We start from the raw sequence: 13,212 nt of genomic DNA on the forward strand, positions 1-13,212 counted from the left end.
AGCGGTATATAAAGCGAAAGTTAATGGTAGGGCTGGCAGATGACGACCTAAAATGACTTACATTGACCAAATTGGAGATGTCCTTAGAAAAGGATTAGTACGATCTACTCTGAACCGGCGTGCGTATGTGAAGCGATTGATGAATGTGGAGGAAGCAAGAGAACTGTGTCAGGATCGAAGCAAATGGAATTCTATAGTCTCTGCTTACCCCGGTGGGAAATAGGCGTGAGCTTATGTATTATAAACGTGGTAACAAGTTTAGGAAGGGGAAACCAAGAAGAGCTTACATGGAACAGATTAAAGAGAAGGCGAACGTCGTGTCTTATAAGGATGTGAAAGAATTGGCCTTTGATAGACAAGAATGGAGAATGCTACACCGTGGCTTTTAACCCTTTCACGGACAGAGGCCATGGGTCATTGATGGTTCATAAAAGGTAGTATGTCGCATTGGAATCGGAACGTTCGTAGACGTTCTATCCTTGAAAGTGTTAAGTAGTGATATACACATTTCTATAATTCGTCGATCTTATATATTGAATATACTGAGTAACTCGTTCTATAAGTGCCCTGAAGTTTTATTTAAAAAAAAAACCGGGATAATGCTACGGAGATGATGTTAATTAGAAAACTCACTCTAAACGCAAACGGCCAACAATTGCCTCGGCCGAACTTCCGAGTTCGCAACTAGCGTTTGCTTTTTGTCGTAGATTAAGGCACCTTATCACCATTAAAACTGGCGTTAGTGTACACAAGTGTACGCAATAAATAGGGAACTTTGGTAAGAAACAATAATTCAACGGCGATTAACAAGGGTGCTTCTTGGTCGGAGAACGACTATGCCCCCGTAGTCGATTTACTTCAGATATTCAAAGTGTATATAGACCCTGCTTTTACGTGAAATAAACAGGATTCCGGTAACTTGACTAGATCTTTATTAACATCGTTCTTTTATACAAGTCGAATTGGAAATAACCTTCATATTTATCATCATCATCATCATCAGCCCATTAACGTCCCCACTGCTGGGGCACGGGCCTTCCCTATGGATGCATAGGGAGATCGGGCCTTAAACCATCACGCGGGCCCAGTGCGGATTGATGGTTATTAACGACTGCTAATGCAGTCGGGACCAACGGCTTAATGTGCCGTCTGAAGCACGGAGGAGCTCGAGATGAAAACTTTTTTTTTGTGGTATATGACCGGTCTTTGCGAAAGTTTTAACTTCAACAATCGCAGACCGAACGCGTTTACCGCTGCGCCACCGAGCTCTTCAATTTATAGCAATACAGAAACTACGTCACTAGGTGGCGCTGACGGTCGCTTTGGTGAAATAGCACAAAGTTGCTATAACCATTGATAATATATAACCATACAGGGTGTTAGTGACATCTAACGAATACTGAGGGGGATGATTCAGACCAAGATTCTGAGTTGATATCAAATGGAATTTTCTGTCGCGAAACGTTTTTTTTAGTTTTTTTTTAAATTATTTTCAATTCTGTACTTTTGCAATGGAAAATTCCACTTCATAATTAACTCAGAATCATGGTCTGAATCATCCCTCTCAGTATTTGTTACGATGTCACTTACACCCCATACAAGTACATACAAGTTCATATGGGTGTTAGTGCATGACACCGTAACGAATACTGAGGGGGATGATTCAGACCATGATTCTGAGTTGATATCAAGTATAATTTCTTGTGGAAATTAATGAAAATTTTAGTGTCTTTTTTAATTATTTTTAGTTATGTAGTTTTCCGGCGGAAAATTCCACTCGATATCAACTCAGAATCATGGTCAGAATCATCCCTCAAAGTTTTTGTTACGATGTCACTAACAGCCTGTATTACCTAAAAAGCCAAAGCAGTGTGTAAGTATAAAATTACCACACTTTTAGTAACAATATGTCGCAGTACCAACGACAAAAAGCTTTTAACATAAAACGAAATAAACCGAAGTAAAAGATTTACTAGCAATAAAAAAGTTTTTGTGGTTATACTTACTTATATTTTATACATCTTTATGTCTTTAGTGGAGGTTTCTAGGACCCCGATACCGACCCCGCCGGCGTGGTCGACGATTTCCCTCATTCAGCGCTTATCGCTATCGACCCACTAGGGTCGATTAATTCTTTCAAATATTTTTCCTCTCAGACGACGCCCTGAGCCGAGGTTCGCGCCCAACTGGGCACCCTCAGGCCTGTTGTCTTAAACGTTGTACCGGGTGAGAGCCTTCAGCGCTCCCCATTTGTCCGGCCAAGTAGTTAATGCCATCTGCGGCAAATCTACAATAAGTCACGTCAAAAAAAAAAAAAAAAAAAAAAAAAAAAAAGTGGAGGTTTCAGAAGTTTTATATCAGTACAAAAGTTATATAAAAAAGTTTATGTCTGTTACTTTTGGGCATCCATCACGAAGGAAGTAGGTACTTTCGATGAGTTTATCGTAGTTTAGGAGTTATTTAGTGGTGTACCTAATTTAAGTCTATACTCTGACCGCAGCCTGGACAGTTTGTACAAAAATCTCGTTGATGCCGTTTGCTACCTTACCACGTAAGTGTGAGCAAGACAGCACCTTACCTTACAGCCATTTAGATAAAAAGAGACGCAGGGGGTGAAATTTAGCTCGGCACCGATACGAATTCAATATTCAATATTCTTTATTTGCATACTATGATGGTGTACAAGTTTGTAAGTTACATGTATGAGTTTCACATCATAGACCCTTTCGGGCACAACAAAATAGAAGTTTAAAAGAGAGGAGGAAGCTTTTCAAATGGTAACATCAGTATCATTAAGGTATTCACTGGTGCTGTAGTAACATTTATTATTGAGAAGTTCTTTTATTTTTTTAATAAAGATTTTGTCACTTTTTTCTTCTTTTAATATGTTAGGCAGTTTATTATAAATTTTAATGGACATCACATATGGGCTAGAAGAATGTAGGACGAGTCTAGATATAGGTAAATTTAATCTTTTTCCATGGCGCAATGTATATTTTACAGGGAGATCTTCGCGACGTTTAAAAAAATCTTGGTATTTACGAACAAATTTACAAATTTCTAAAATATATAGAGAAGGAAGCGTAAGTATTTTATGATTTCGGAAGTGTGGTCAGGTGGTGGTGCAGGAGTACACCCTAGCCATAGAGGCAGCCAATCAGCTCGCGACACCAAACACTTCAGGATCCCGATACCGACCCCGCCGGCGAGGTCGACGATTTCCCTCATTCAGCGCTTATCGCTATCGACCCACTAGGGTCGATTAATTCTTTCAAATATTTTTCCTCTCAGACGACGCCCTGAGCCGAGGTTCGCGCCCAACTGGGCACCCTCAGGCCTGTTGTCTTAAACGTTGTACCGGGTGAGAGCCTTCAGCGCTCCCCATTTGTCCGGCCAAGTAGTTAATGCCATCTGCGGCAAATCTACAATAAGTCACGTCAAAAAAAAAAAAAAAAAAAAAAAAAAAAAAAAAAAAAAAAAAAAAAAAAAAAAAGGTGCAGGAGTACGTCTCGCCAATTGTGTTTATGCGTCATGGAAAAGGTGGCGAGCCCATTGCCACAAATCGTGGAAACCACGTAATATCAATTATTTATGATCCAAATGAATTCAAACTCATAACGAAAACGAAAAAAAAGGAAAAAAAAAACAAAAAAAAAAAAACGAATAAAGACGAATTTACTTGTTTAGAATCCGATCCCGGGATTCGAACCAACACTACGATTTAGGTCACGCGTTCTCCTAATAGGGCTACCACATCTTTTTTTTCTGTGCAATGGAGTGTCTTGTAAGTTATTACCAACCTAGAACGTGGAATAAAAATCGGCTGCAAGATGTCTTCTTCAACTCAATTACTTACGTCTTGTAGCCCATATGTGATGTCCATCAAAATTTATAATAAACTGCCTGCCTAAATATTAAAAGAAGAAAAAAGTGACAATATCTTTATTAAATAAATAAAGAACTTCTCATTAATACCACAGCAGCCTCTGTGGTCTAGTGGTTAGAGCGTTAGGCTCACGATCTGGAGGTCCGGGTTCGATTCCCGATGGGGACATTGTCGAAATCACTTTGTGAGACTGTCCTTTGTTTGGTAAGGACTTTTCAGGCTTGAATCACCTGATTGTCCGAAAAAGTAAGATGATTCCGTGCTTCGGAGGGCACGTTAAGCCGTTGGTCCCGGCTATTAGCCGTAAAAACACCTCCACCAACCCGCATTGGAGCAGCGTGGTGGAGTATGCTCCATACCCCCTCCGGTTGATTGAGGGGAGGCCTGTGCCCAGCAGTGGGACGTATATAGGCAGTTTATACTACACTGATGATACTGATGTTACCATTTGAAAAGCTTCCTCCTCTCTTTTAAACTTCTATTTTGTTGTGCCCGAAAGGGTCTATGATGTGAAACTCATACATGTAACTTACAAACTTGTACACCATCATAGTATGCAAATAAAGAATATTGAATATTGAAATATTGAATACTTTGGACACTCCAATAGGAACTTCGCGCAAGTTTAGTTATATATGTTTACCTAATGATAAATGAGAAGGATATACGATTAATCCTCTCAGAATGAGTGTCACCAGAACCTGGAAACAGAATTACTGGAAGTTAACAAAGTAATGGAAGGTCATCAGGCAGACGTGAGATGTTTCACAATGACACAAACAAGTTGCGAGCATGACGCGAACAACTTGAAGCATAGCCGTATGTCACGCGGAGCGCAAGATAGAGGCGCACGCGGTTAAGGGGTTAAAAAAAAAGATAATTTCGAGCTTTTCTTTGCATTCCCTCAGTATATAAACTGCCTATATACGTCCCACTGCTGGGCTCAGGCCTCCCCTCAATCAACCGGAGGGGGTATGGAGCATACTCCACCACGCTGCTCCACTGCGGGTTGGTGGAGGTGTTTTCACGGCTAATAGCCGAGACCAACGGCTTAACGTGCCCTCCGAAGCACGGAATCATCTTACTTTTTCGAACAATCAGGTGATTCAAGCCTGAAAAGTCCTTACCAAACAAAGGACTGTCTCACAAAGTGATTTCGACAATGTCCCCATCGGGAATCGAACCCGGACCTCCAGATCGTGAGCCTAACGCTCTAACCACTAGACCACTGAGGCTGTTAATTCCCTCAGTAAATACTTCAAAAATCTTTCACCAAGACGTAGGGCGAGGAATAGGGAATCGTCCAGAAAAAACTCCGGTTCCAAGAATGCCGGGATGTACTTAGAAAATCCCAGGAAGCCCGGAACAAAATCACTGAGTAGCCTAGAAATCCCGGTTCCGAAAATTCCGGAATTTGCTTAGAAAATCTCGGAATCAAAATCTAAAATTCCCGAGATTTAGGGTACTCTAGCAAGGACATGTTGCAGAAACGACTGAGGTGGTGATGATGGCGAAGAGCAGAAGTGTTGCGTTTTCTTCTCAGACCTTTGTGCGTCTTTTCAATATCTTTTGACGTTAGGATTTCGATCAAACGTCACAATAAGTTTTTAACTTTTGTTATCTTCCGTTAACTTCTGGCTTTTATTTAAAAAATCATGGAAGAGAAGATAGAGGGAAAGAGATGAAGGGGAAGAACAAGAACAGTTCATGGAACTTAAAGATAAAGCGAACGTAGTGTATAGAAACAAAAAAATCCAACTAGTCTAATCAGCTACTTTTTACTAAACGTCAAAATACGAAATTACTATGGAATTTGTATGGAGCAACCTGTGACGTCATAGAAAACGTGACGAAATGTCGCACTTCATATTACATTTTTCTTTATTAAAATTTAGACATAAGTTAGATTGAAAAAGGAAATGTTGTTTGTTACCTTTATATCTGTCTTTATTTAGTAATCAGAATTTCATAATTTGACCTAGGAAAGTACCCAATTTGCCTTGGATAGACAAGAAGGAATAATGAGTTTGGGATGACATTTAGTTTAAAAACTAGAACCATCTTTCCTATGTTTTGCACCACAAACATGTCATCTGTTTCTATTTACACCGTGTAACGCGATACCCTCAAACATCTCGCGATAAAACGCAATAAACACGTTCACTCGTTCACATATTTCTGTCACGTTCCAACGGGACAGGTGCGAACGAAACAACATTAGCAGCCAAATGGAATTTTTGATAAGTAGTTTTTGAGACGTAAACATTAAGGTTTATTCGAGATAAACGCGTTATAAATGGAATAACAAATTATCTTTTTGAGAGGGAGATGTGTGTGAAAAATGATGAATCGTTACTGTGTTATATATTATTACGTATCCGTCCGGAGTGCGGCGTAAGTAACTCAGGACCCCAATACCGACCCCGCTTCCCTCATCGACGATTTCCCTCATTCAGCGCTTATCGCTATCGACCCACTAGAGTCGATTAATTCTTTCAAATATTTTTCCTCTCAGACGACGCCCTGAGTCGAGGTTCGCGCCCAACTGGGCACCCTCAGGCCTGTTGTCTTAAACGTTGTACCGGGTGAGAGCCTTCAGCGCTCCCAATTTGTCCGGCCAAGTAGTTAATGCCATCTGCGGCAAATCTACAATAAGTCACATCAAAAAAAAAACGGCGTAAGTAACGATTTAGTCTAAAGTGAGACACGCTTATCAAGCAAATTCCTCTTCACTGTACTCATAGAAACGCAGTCTATGGCACTTAGCAATTCGCACTAAAAATAAGGTAGTAGTTATGTCTGTAATTAAACACGTTCACTGTTTATGAACCACATATGACCCATATATGGGGCACATTTTTTCTTGCCATAGTGTGTCCTATGTACATAAATTCCAATGTGTTTATTGAACAATAACATTGCACGTGAAGCGTGGATATCTAATTTTCAGTTACACAGTGAGCGTGTCAAGTTTCCTAAACTCTTTTACCTACCAAAACTTGACGCAGTAATTCCTACTAATAGTACCTTTATTCCCAGTGACACGCCTATTAGCGCATATCCGATTTGAAAGTCAATTTCTCCTCATAATGGTTGCTAATTACCTCATGAAACTGTCAACCGCCACCAAATTATGAACGAGCGATCAATCGACCTGCAGTGTTACGAATGGGGAATATTCTCCAACGATTTGGGACAATTTACGAGGTTGATTTAGTAAGAAAAGTTTTTGGACTGAAAACTAGGATTGGGCGTACTTATTTATACAGGGTATTATTAGTGATATCGTTGCGAATACTAAGGAAGATGATTCACACCATGATTCTGTTAAAATTATATTAAATAAACTTTGATTGCACAAAACATCACACTGACACGGTACAATTCGGCGACCTTATTGCTCTAAAGCCATTTCTTCCAGACAACTAGTCAATTGAAGCATAATGTCTGCCATTAAACCCACTAACAGCAAGTGAGCATATTCCAACATTTCAACTTATGTCAGCGTCCGAAAGTTGAAGCAACCACAGTCTAACTTTATAAAGCATATACTGAACTAACTGTTCACAGTTTTACCACACCGATGTTTGTGCATACGAAATGCTATGGGGGTTTTAAAGTGGTGAAATCTTGTTCTGATTCGGTAGTTTTATAGTTTAGTTGCTAACTTCCGCGCTGCTGTCCGCGACTTCGCACGCTTGCATGTTCATATATTTATAAACCCACCTAGTTTAGATGGTTTGGCTTATTTCAAGCAACTAATTGGACTTTTTCCTAGATATACTTATTGGAGGCTCCTAATGGTTTGAGTGTTAGAGCGTCGGGCTCACGATCTGGACATCCAGGTTCAATTCCTAATGGAGACATAGTCGAAATCGCTTTGTGAGACTGTGCTTTCTTCGGTAAGGACACTGTAAGCTTGAATCACCTGATTATCTGAAAATGTAAAATGATTTCGTGCTTCGAAGGACATTTTAGCCGTTGGTTGCGGCTGAGACGTAAAACACATCCACTAACCCAGTCGAGCAGCGTGGTGGAGTATGCTCCATAAACCCTCGGATTGATTGAGGGAAGGCCTGTCCCCAGGAGTGGGACGTATATAGAATATTAATGTATTATATCTTAAACGCGTCATATCTAGAAGAGCACCCCGCATCGCCCAATTTAGACGCACGGGAAACCATGCAAGTCGACGTAACTCTCATTTGCATTAATGCCATCACAGGACTCAGGGTTAAACAGCCATTTTAAGTTTAACGGCTCGTCTGTTTTGATGGCGGTTTAGTGGACATTTCGGCTAGTGAGCCATCAGGTGGAATGACTAAAATATACTGTTGAGACGGTTCCGACGGGCTCGGTGATACTCAAACTCAATGATATTTTGTTCATTAGGTATAGTTACACTTTGAATCGTCAAATTTTACACACATTTCGTTGAACGTCTCACCCGTCTAAAAGTACTGCAACCTGAATAACCAAGGAAAAAGGAGATTCAAAAAAACCTCAGCACAGGGCCCTAGACGTTCTTAAGAAAAAAAAATGCCAATAAATAAATAATTTTTTTTTTTTTTTGCAATTTGGCTGCCTAATAATAGTTCCTAGACGATTATACATACTTGCTAGTGATGGTGATAAGAAGGCTTAGAATCTGGATTATGTGGAGTTATATTAAAAGGTTCCCCACTACTACAACCGCGTGGATTTCGGTTATTTTCGCTTTTTTTCCTCCCCCTCCCCCCTGTTCATCCCTTAAGGGGATCAACAAGTAAATACCCGCGTTAAACACACTAACCTGCTTTCCCTTGGTCCTTTTATAAAGGACACCACAACCACCATTGATGACCAGTCCATACACTCAATTAAAAGTCTTAATGTTTACTGTCTATTTATTTCTAGTCTTTGTTTTAAATGGTAATTTATGTGTTATTCCGTGTTTTATTTATATTTGTTACTCTGGTGTCCCTATATAACAAACGTTTCTTTCTTTCCTTAGCCTCTTTTTTAAAACTTTTCACAAATCATAACTCAATGTCGGACTGAAAAGCTAATAGCTTTTTCGATGAAAATCACAATGCACCTTGTAATAACACATCACGCGTGTAACAAAAAGTTAATCAATCCTGCACTTTTCTTAATTACAAAACCACCCAAAAAGTATTTATTTAGTGGAGCAAAGAAAACGCGCAGCCGCCATTGAAACAAACGAACTATTTGAGATGGCAAGACTGCAGCCAATCAGAACGGAATATTTCTCCCAGGTCTGTTTAAAAATCGTCCAACTAGCGCCATCTCTTGGGGGCCGTCCAACATCACTCAACAAGTTGTACATACAAACAGCGGAAAATTAAAAATGCTATCTTGAAATTAGAAATCAGAATAATTTATTCAACGTAATTATCATGGATAAACTTGTTGAAGGTCAATGTAACATTTCTGAATTTACGTCATTTCGAAAGGTGTTATGGCTGAGAAGAAATGACAAGAAACTGCAACAGCAACACATCTTTTAAAACAATGAGGGAATGCTAGAAGAAAACTTTTAATACCAGAGATTTTTATAATTTAGGTTATCATTTATCTTATAATAATCTTTTTTACATAAATTAATTTTCAAGTAATTTTCTGACAAATTCAAAATATTATCTGATATTTTAATGTTAAAACGTAATACATAACCCCAAAAAAGATGAATTTAATTTACTTATTCTAGAATATATTACAGCAATTTTATTTTTGTTCCTTGTATTGTAAGTAAGTATGCCTTTCACAGTTTCTCGGAAGGAGAGATACATTTTTACGTACATACATAATGTTTTTATAAATATATTGACTTGCGACCGTCAGAATATTTATTTCTTTAAACAGCTCCCTTAAGAGTCCCGACGACGCAGATTATAAATAGCGTTGAATCAATTATGTTTAGTAATTAATGAACATAAATTATTACCAGAGGAGCCCTGAAAAGAGCTGTTTGTGGTAGATTGGTCAAGAACAAAACCATATGCCAGTGTTAAAATGTAATACGTTTAGTTATGAACTTTACAAGTCCGGTACCTAGGTTCGAACGGGCTAACTCCGTCTAAATGCTAGGTACATTTTTTGGTTTGGTTAAACATTGACATAAATATCGAACGCTGTGGAAAATAGACGTATGGTGGTAAACCTATTAAAATAGTTGTCAATAACTTTTGCTATTGCTCGCTAACAAAGCAAAAGCTGCTTTTCAAAAAGTAACTCAAATGTGGATGTACCTTTAGGGTCATGTCCGATTTGACTTTTACCTATTTCGCCATCCGCGCATCCTAATAAATTAACACATTGCGGTTCGTGCAAAAGATGTTTTAAGAACGTGATCGTTTTAATAACGATAGAGATATATAACTCACGCCTTGAATCCCTATCAGAATGAACTGATTCACTCATCACGTATGCTATTACATACTTTGATTGGATTTGTCTTATAATAGATAATATTATCTTTATTATTATTGAGTGATAGAGTGAAACACCTCCACCAACCCGCAGTGGAGCAGCGTGGAGGAGTATGTTCCATACCCTCTCCGGTTGATTGAGAGGAGGCCTGTGCCCAACAGTGGGACGTATATAGGCTATTTATGTTTACGTATGTTATGTGATAGAGTGATAAAGAGAGATATGTTGTAAAAGTCGATAACGTGACTAAGATTGAGAAGGGAACGTTAAGTTGGTTTGGACTCGTAGAGCGGATGCAAGATAGTAGGATTTTTTTTTTTTTTTTTGGGTCAACAAACAGTGTTCACAATAAAAACTTAAGTAAAAGAGTTGATTAACAGGAGATAATAATTGTGTCACCAGCACCGTTAACCACAAATTAGTAAATGATACACTATTGAATAGAATGGTGGTGTACAGCTAAAGTGAGGGATTTGACATGCTTAAATATAATAACTAAACATTTATTAATATGACATGCTTAATTATGAATAAGTAGATAAAACAGAAGAAAAAAGAGTACAAAAAAGATAGAAAGAAACTAGAAACTATTAGTAAAATATATTATATCATCATCATATATACGTAAGATATAATATGTGTCAGTGGGTATTCCTTTTTTTTTTAAATAATTAGTGCAAATTGAAAAGTAGGTAAACAGCTAAGATGTACTCAAGACAGAAATCAACGTCTTTTTGAATAGAGCAGCACGTATCGCAAATATGTCAATGGAAGTAAACTTAATGTTATAAGAGTGAGTTAGTCTGTATAATGGTGATCGTTTCCCAGCATTAGTAGGATTACGAAAGAGGTAAATAAAACTAAGGTTAGCGGTAGGGCTGGCAGAGCCAGACCAAGAAGCTCGTAAGTTTATCAAATTGGAGATGTCCTTAGAAAAGGTTCAGTACGAGCTCAGGGTAACACGGTAAAAATTGTTCCTAATTTAACAATTTTTAGCTTCCTGCCTTGAAAACTGCGTAAAGTGCATAATAAACTTTCACGCCCTCTTTGAAGGGGGAGCTTTGAGATTTCCAAAAAAACATGATGCACGATATTTTTGTTAGTCATAATTAGTACGCATATAAATTTTTAGCTTTCTACCTTGAAAATTGCGGAATGCTCCAAACAAACTTCCACCCCCTCCCCCCCCCCTAATTTAGGGAAGTGGGTTAGAAAGAGACATAAAGTAGCCTATGTCACTCTCTATCCCTGCAACTATCTCCACTCAAAAAATCACATCAATGCGTTGCTCCGTTTTGCCGCGAAAGACGTACAAACAAACAGACATGCACACATATACTCTCCCATTTATGACTAAATACAAGTGACAGCTCGTGAAAAAATCTTCAAGCAGAATCGAAAGTTGCTCCTAAAAAAAATTCAAAAATATTTATTTTTCAAAACTGGCTTACATAGTGCGAGCTTTTTGAACGTCAAAAATTAAATTACATATTACGTATGTAACTAGCTGTAAAACTATTACCACATCGGAATCTGTAACGCTAAGGGAAAAACGTGGCCAGAAAACCTCCCAGCACAGGGCCCTAGTCCTACTGTTTCATGTTTTCCTTTATTTTTTAAATCCAGTTTGTATTACATAATTTATAAACTTAAATACAATGGTATTCCAATTGCAGTCGGTGGAAGGAAAGTGAAAAATAAATCGTTTATATGACTTTATCACGGAAACAGTGTTTTATGAGCTCCATGACAGAAGCAGGCCTCAATCATACAATCAATCCTTAATCATAAATACATTTGTACCATATGGCGACTTATGATTATTTAAATAAATACCAAATAATTATACCAAACGTCTGTATGCTTACCACGGAAGAATACGGATTGACGTAAGTTTTCGCACGCACAATGCTTTTTTTTACTTAAAGTTCTGCCCTCACTTGGCTTGTATGGCACATAACAAAACTGTGTTCTCTCTTTGATTACCGCGGTCAAACTACATATAGTTACTGCATAATTCCTTGACCGCGGGAAAAGCAGATAAGCGATATCGCTAACGACCTTTTTAATTGAGATAACATACTTGTTGTTGACAATTGCAACATAAAAATACCTTTTAAAAAAAGGTTATAAAAAATATTCATTCTTTACTATTTTTAAATTAATTTTGTATTCATCGAACTTCTCTTATTGTCGGACGTGTTTGTAACCTTTATAATTTCTACTTAAACCGAATTATATACGAAGTGGCAAAACAATCAGCGTTTCCTTTAATACAGTTTGCGAGTGGTGAAATAATCAGTCCACACACATTTTAACATGGTCCTTCGAAAGTGACCACTTCGTGTTCAAGAATTTTACCATCACACGACGATCACCGACAACGATCTAAGAGAGACGACGACATTATTTTATATACCATCAAGAGGATTGAGATACCTACCGTGCTGTTCAGTATATCGGGCCGGTCAACAACGTATCAAGAAGATTCTCATACAAGACAATCAAGACTTTTATTTCAGCAATTTTATTTCAGCATTATAATATATTTCGACGCTACATATTGTTTTTGCAACATAACCGTGAGTCAACAATTTATATTACTCCGGTCAAGAACATCGTCGCATCATTTTATTCAAGATTTTCATTCAAGACAGCAAAAATATTTTCAAGATTTCGCGTCGTTTTCGCTTCAAGAAACAAACGAAGATCGGCATACGTCGGCATACATACACGGAACGGAACAAAACGGTTTGACAAATATACTTCACGAACCTAGAAACCGCGCCAAAAGCACGACTTCGCGCGCGATCGTCCTTTTTTTTATTTTTTACTTTTTTATTTGTCTGTGGTTTCATTCATGACGCATGCGCGTTTTGTTTGACGGACGTTGA

At 38.2% G+C, this 13,212-nt stretch overlaps 1 protein-coding gene across 5 annotated transcripts in view; it reads right to left on the minus strand.

Moving 5' to 3' along the window:
* LOC126374853 (hemicentin-2) overlaps positions 1 to 13,212 on the minus strand; it is a 644,718-nt gene that overhangs the window by 436,034 nt on the left and 195,472 nt on the right. Inside the window, exon 1 of one of the 5 annotated variants that reach the window (XM_050021605.1) lies at positions 12,187 to 12,306. The exons of 3 other annotated variants lie outside the window; for them this stretch is intronic. The gene's annotated coding sequence lies outside the window, so the exon portion shown is untranslated. Of the gene's footprint in view, positions 1 to 12,186; positions 12,307 to 13,212 lie in introns of those variants that run through there. One more of the 5 variants, XM_050021609.1, reaches the window with a different exon arrangement.

The sequence above is a fragment of the Pectinophora gossypiella genome, chromosome 18 (assembly GCF_024362695.1).
Source record: "Pectinophora gossypiella chromosome 18, ilPecGoss1.1, whole genome shotgun sequence".
NCBI lineage: Eukaryota > Metazoa > Arthropoda > Insecta > Lepidoptera > Gelechiidae > Pectinophora > Pectinophora gossypiella.